The sequence below is a fragment of the Oxyura jamaicensis genome, chromosome 2, assembly GCF_011077185.1.
Source record: "Oxyura jamaicensis isolate SHBP4307 breed ruddy duck chromosome 2, BPBGC_Ojam_1.0, whole genome shotgun sequence".
Classification (NCBI taxonomy): domain Eukaryota; kingdom Metazoa; phylum Chordata; class Aves; order Anseriformes; family Anatidae; genus Oxyura; species Oxyura jamaicensis.
In genome coordinates this window covers 83,817,348-83,823,472 of record NC_048894.1, presented here as the reverse complement: position 1 = coordinate 83,823,472, position 6,125 = coordinate 83,817,348, and the positions used below count along the sequence as shown (strand labels likewise).

Below are 6,125 nucleotides of genomic sequence, written 5' to 3'. Positions count from 1 at the left end.
AGCCCAGATGGTTTATTCATTCGGCTGTGTACCACCCAGAGCCTGCCATGGGTCCTTGGCTCCCGCATCTTCCTGCTCGCTGTTTTTTACCTTAGCCCAGTTCACAATTACAGCCCAAGGTGTATTTTACAAGCTGCACTACCCCGGACACTCCAAAATGATTCACAGGTGGCAGCTCTAGCACCTGCTAATGCCTTATTGATTCCTCTTTTTGTGTCTCCTGTGATCTCTGGTGGAGGCAGCAGATTTAGATCAGTGTATCAGATTGGCATGACCCTTAGCTTTAAAGATAAAGAATCTGAAAGCTTGGTGTTGCCCCCGCATGTCAGATTTGCGTGGAGCCTACGTGCCAGCCTGTGCTATTGCTGCAGGAATATTGCTAGAAAGCATTCTCGCATGATAGACCTGGAAGCTCACTGTCAAGCAGGTGGAAGTAAATCCAATGTCCCCTTGCGTGCTGAAGCATTAATATGTGTGGTTTTGCTCCTGCGTGGATTTTTCCGCCTAAGCCCTTGCACCTTCACGGCTGCAGCACGGTGATCTTTGACCCTTGGTCTGCTCCTGCTGCTCCTGCTTTGTGATGAGCTCTCCAGCAAGGCAATGACTGCTGGCTGCTCAGCGCTGAGGTTGCTCGCCTGCCTCCTCCTCCTGAATTGTTCTGCTTCCAGCACGTTAATTTGGTTAATGTCCACGGTGATTAAGCACCGTGCCCTACTCACGCTCGGTGTGGGGACCCTCGTGGCACGGGGTTGCTTGTCCTCTGTGCTGGGCAGGGGGGAAGGGTGTGCAATCTTTCCAAAACCACACGAATGAGGTCTAATTGATGTCTGCTCCCACAGAGATGGAGACCCAACGATTTACCCATCTGCTTGCCATTTCCATGCATCAGCCTCCCTCGGGCAGCTTTACAGCTGGGAGCTGGAGGTGAGGCTTTGTAGCACACCCCACCAGGAGCTGGGTCTCTGCCGAGCAGAGGTGTCAGCCCTGGAGACAGCTCCCTGCTGGTGAACATGAGCCAAGAGCCTTCAATGCCCCCAAAAAGCAGGGGCTGAGCATCCAGTCGGGCAGGGGACAGCGGATAACACGGAGCCACCTCGGAAAACGTGTGCGTCACTGCCCCTTTGCTTCATTTCCCACAGTAACAGCAGCAAGGGCTAATGGAATAAGTATTTGTTAATTTGTTATTTGGCCCGAAAGGTGTTACCCGAGTGAAGAGTGTGGTACAGTTCCCTCCCTCTGTGCATGTACCGAAGGCTGCAGCCACAGACCGCTGCTGCTCTGAGTGCTGCTGTCACGGCTTTACGCCAGGCCTTTGTCCCTGGGTCACTGCTGCCTGTGCCGGCCGTGTGTTAGTAGGATTTTATTTCCCGAGCACAGGGAACCGGCCCAGCTGATCACCTGCCAAAGATCAGCTGGAGCCCCTGGTCCCCTCGCCACCCGCACTGCCCTTTATTAGCAGGGCACCGGGAAGTGCTTTTGGGGGGGAGAGCATCCCTCCCTTCGCGCCACCTGCGACCTCTGGCGCACCTGGAGCCGCGAGGTGAGCCAGCTGGGTCCCAGCCGTGCGGTGCTGCTCCACGGCCAGCTGGAGCCCTTCCACCCTCCAGCAAATACATGGCCACGGTCGATGGCAGAGCACATGCAGGCAGAGCCGCTCACTTCTGCTGCCACTGCAGGCTTGTTCAGCTGCAGAGGTCGCCCTGAAAACGTGGCCTCTCATTATTGTCTCAGTGAGTAATGGTAGCTGTCCCTAGATGTTTTTCTTTGCCATTTCTTTTCAGAAGGGTGTGTGAAACAAGCGACATTATTTTAAGCTGAAGCAATGTTTCAAAGGAAGTGCTCCGGAAGGAGAAACTTACCCACAACAGTTTTGTGGAAACAGGAGCCAGCAGGCACAGCGCCGGGCAGGTTTTATAACAAGCCTCATATGCTGGGTGTGGATTTGCAAGAGCTTCTACCGGCATCCCCCCTGCAGGAGGATTATCCCGGTGGATTACAGATGCCCTTGAAGGAGGTTGGCGTATGCTCAGATGATCACACCACTTCCTGTGCATGTAGGGGTGGGGAGAAGGAGGGGGTGAGCACAAGAAAGGAGCAGAGACCCTTCCAAATAACCACCAGTGTGGCTTTGACTCTCACAAGGGCTCACAGTTCAAGACCACAATATTTGCTGGGCCCATCCTTGGAGGCATTTCACTGGGCTCAGCACAAGAGCTGCACCCCAGCAGCATGGCGTGTGGGAGATTGTCCTCTCAGCGGAGACATAAAGCACAAGTCCCGCTTGCCCATGGCCTGAAACAATCCTTGGGCGCTGGTGCCCGCCTGAGTTGCAGCATCACACTCCATGCCCTGACCATTTCTCCTGACTCCACTCACACACACGGGGGTCGTTACAAGTTTGCAAAGTGCTGTACTCGCCATACACACACCGAAGTCTGGTCCCTAGCTGCCGTCCAGCCCTGCAGCCCCCATGGCCGTGGCGGTGCCGGCACCTCGGTGTCCGTGCAGGTGGGTAGCAGGCTGTGCCGGTACGTGCAGCAGCACGGTGGTGCCCGAGCAGAACAAGATAAAGCTGGGTGTCGGGTGCACGGCTGTGAGCTGCCAAGCTGCTCGTGAGGCTGCCGGGCTTGTGTCTTGTGGGAGGGGAGATGCAGGCAGGGAGGTGAGGATACTTAAACTCAGCCTTGCCTTTTCTGGGCTCTGGGTGGCTGCATTAGAAACCTGAAGAGGAGGCAGGTAGAAACATTAATGCAAAGCAGGAACTAGTGTGGGATACGATGGTGCTGTCTCCACTATTAAAGCTCCTCACTCAGTGCAGCAAAAAGCAACTGCTGCAGTGTACTACTGAATAACACGAGATCCACTCTGTGTTTTATGATTGCAGACCATAAACCCCAGAGGTGAAGACCCAGGATCTGTGTTATAGCTTGGCAAAAGGCTGTGTACAGTTTGTGTTTGAACAGCCTGAGCACGCTGGTACACAAGGAGGTCGCCACTGGGTTGCTGCAGTAAGTGATACTTGGCACAGGAGTCAGCGCCAGCCGGTCCTCTCAGAAAAAACAGCAGCATCATATCAGTTAATGAAACGACAAAGTATCTGGTGCACCAGCACTTCTGGAAAGAGGGGCACAGATGTTCAAGGCCAGGCTGGATGGGGCTTTGGGCAGCCTGGTCTGCTGGGAGGTGCCCCTGCCCATGGCAGGGGGCTGGATTTATATTGCATTTAAGGCCCCTTCCGACCCAAAGCACGGCGTGGTTCCGATCCCGTGCTCGTTGCCGGGGCCTGGCGCCAGGTGGAGCTGCACAAGCGAAAGCCAAGCCCCACAACCCGCTGCTGCTACACGGCACACCAGGAGCCCCGCTTCCTCAGGCAAAATGCCCACCGCCTTGCCTAGCTCGTCTTTTCCCCGCTCCTGCCTGTTGCAGGCAGCGGCAGAAGAAATCAGGCCTGGATCCCTGTGCATAGCAGCACAGGCGCAGTGATATTTTAGTAATGAAACAGTTACACACAAAGCCTTTCCTTAGCATCTGGAGAGGTCTGGCATCTGTACAGCACCATGGGTAAAGATCCTTCCAGTGTAAACACTGAGCAAGTTTTTCATGCTGCCTTTTCCCATTTTATTTTATTTTATTTTATTTTATTTTATTTTATTTTATTTTATTTTATTTTATTTTATTTTATTTTATTTTATTTTATTTTCCCGATTTCACAAGGGACACTGGAAAACTTCCCCAGCCCAGCCCCACAGCCATCCTCATCTCCTTCCCTATCCCCATCCTCATCCCTCCCCATCCCCCTCCCCATCCCCATCTCCTTCTCCATCTCCATCCCCCTCCTCTTGAAGCTGTTGAAAATTAACAGCTCAAATTAAGAGCACTTCTGTGCTTGCCAACAGCTTAACCCATTGCAACAGTATCTCAGGCTGCACAGAGGACACCACAGCATGTCAGCGACTCCTTCGTCTTTATTTTCTCTTCAGTTTGAAATGTCAGTGGTGTAAGCCCAGCGGACTTCGGAGGACTCTGTTTGTTATGACAAGATCACGATGGAAGCGAGGCAAGGTTCCTTCAGCCCGGCACTGCTCATCTCTTTCTGAACCCTTACTTCTAAACCTTCCCCACAGAGGCAATCCTTCACTTCAGCGTTCTCTGCCTCTTGCTCAGAGTACAAAATTAAAAAGCAACAAAAACAGCAGCAATTTCCAGGAACAAGGCGGGCCTCCGAGTTCATCTGTCCAGAGGTATTTTTTCAAGAGGCTCCGAGGAGTTCTCTAATATCACTTTGTCTCCCCTGTACTTCTCCAGCCTCACTCATGACCTGTACGAGCTGGAGGCTGGAATTTTTAAATTAAGGGGAAAATCCCCAAGGAAATGAGGCAGATGTTTTTCTAATATTCTGTACACAGATATATAATGTATATCGATGAATTATATATATCATTTATGTTTATTTTTAAAAGGTCAGCAGTGTGCGCGTATTTACATACATATACGCATGTCTGAATGCATACAATTCTGTAACAAAAAGGTCAACAGCACGAGTAAGAAAAGTGAGTTGGTATTTCTAGCTGTTCTGTCTAATTTGAGAAACACTGGAGGTCACGGCAGCGAAGCCTGGTGGTAATCATCACCGTGTTCTGCAGGTTTACAGGCTTACCTGCAGTGCCCTTTAGCTTCAGAGAAAATCTCCCCCCACACACCCTTTTTCCACTCAGCCTGGTGAATTCAACAGCACACTTTATCATGGGGTGCTTTCCATCTACTTACTGGGGGGGAAAAACAACTGAAGATGAGAGTATAATTTTCCCCCAACAACCCTAATTTAAAACCAACTAAATGGCTTATGTGAAACCAACCAAGGATATAAATAATAATAAAAAAGTGAGCTGGTTAACAGATGGTCCCAGAGCTAAGGGAGGCTCTCTGAAATGAGCTCAACCACACTAAGCTGTTAGAGGCTCCCAGCAAACAGGCCAAAATAGCCCTTGCTAAATGCTGGAGTCATTATCAAACACACAAATCTGCCTGAAAATGAGACAACGTTTCTACTGAAAGCAAGACTGTTAAAAGTACAACCTCCTTATTCCGCATACTTATGGTGAGTGCTGTTATTAAAAGCGGGTATTGCTGTTTAAGTGCCAATAATGAACTTTCATCCCATGCTTCTCTTTCTCCTGTCAGCCCAGTTCAGGTATGAAGGCAAGACGTGCGTGGCTTTATCCTTCCAGACTTACCAGGAGGTAGGAAAACAGCTGCAGTTAATCTTACTTTTATTCCCTTATTCACACCTCATCTAAAGACTGATCGAGGCCCAGACCCAACAAAGCACACAGATGCATGCTTAGCTTCGAGCAGGCCTTGATTTATAGTTTCAGTAACTTCCCATCAATGGGAATAGGCACGTGCTGGCACTGCATGCTCGAGTGCTTTGCTGGTTTTGAGTGCTTCAGGATACAGCCTGCACAGTTCTGTGTTCCTGACCTCTGTGTTGGTCTCCCTCCAGAGAACACTGGGGCAGGAACAGGACTCAGCTATGCTTGATGGTGCAGGAGTCTCCACTTCCAGATGCTGAATGAAGATTCCCTTCCACTGCAGACGTAGAAGAGACAACACAACATGAAAAGTCTCAAATTCTTCTCTTGTTGCCTCTTTTTCCATTTTCCTAATGACACAGGGTTAATGTGAACATCACTGCACATCACTGCTCTGCTTCCCTCCCTCAAACATACCAGAGGCAGGATTTGAATTTGCAGTTGAAAATCGGAGAAACAGACAGCAAAAAAAACTAACTGTAAAGACAAGTGCAAAGCACTACGCTTGAGTGTACAAACTGGGACCAAATAGCTAGGAAGTGTTGGAGAAGAGGTTCTGGGGACTGGATTGCAGTGGGTCATAAACTGAACAGACCTCTGACAGACTGCTGTGAAATGAGTGAGCATGTTAAGGGGGTCAGAGAACCCTGAGCTACAAGAGAAAAACCCCGGGAGAGAGAAAAAAGGTATAGTCACCAAAGATCTCCGATCTCCCTGTAGAAACCTGGGAGCAGCAAGAGTCATATGGAAAATAAAGCAATGACTAGAATCACTCGGGCATGCTTATTTATGTGTTTGTTTACAGCTTTAATA

The 6,125-nt window shown here is 50.1% G+C and overlaps 1 long non-coding RNA gene across 1 annotated transcript; it reads left to right on the top strand.

Moving 5' to 3' along the window:
- Positions 1 to 4,849: 4,849 nt before the first annotated feature.
- On the top strand, positions 4,850 to 5,816 carry LOC118161796. Its single transcript, XR_004748171.1, has 3 exons — positions 4,850 to 5,098; positions 5,182 to 5,240; positions 5,504 to 5,816. It is a non-coding gene; the product is annotated as an uncharacterized LOC118161796 (long non-coding RNA).
- Positions 5,817 to 6,125: the final 309 nt, after the last annotated feature.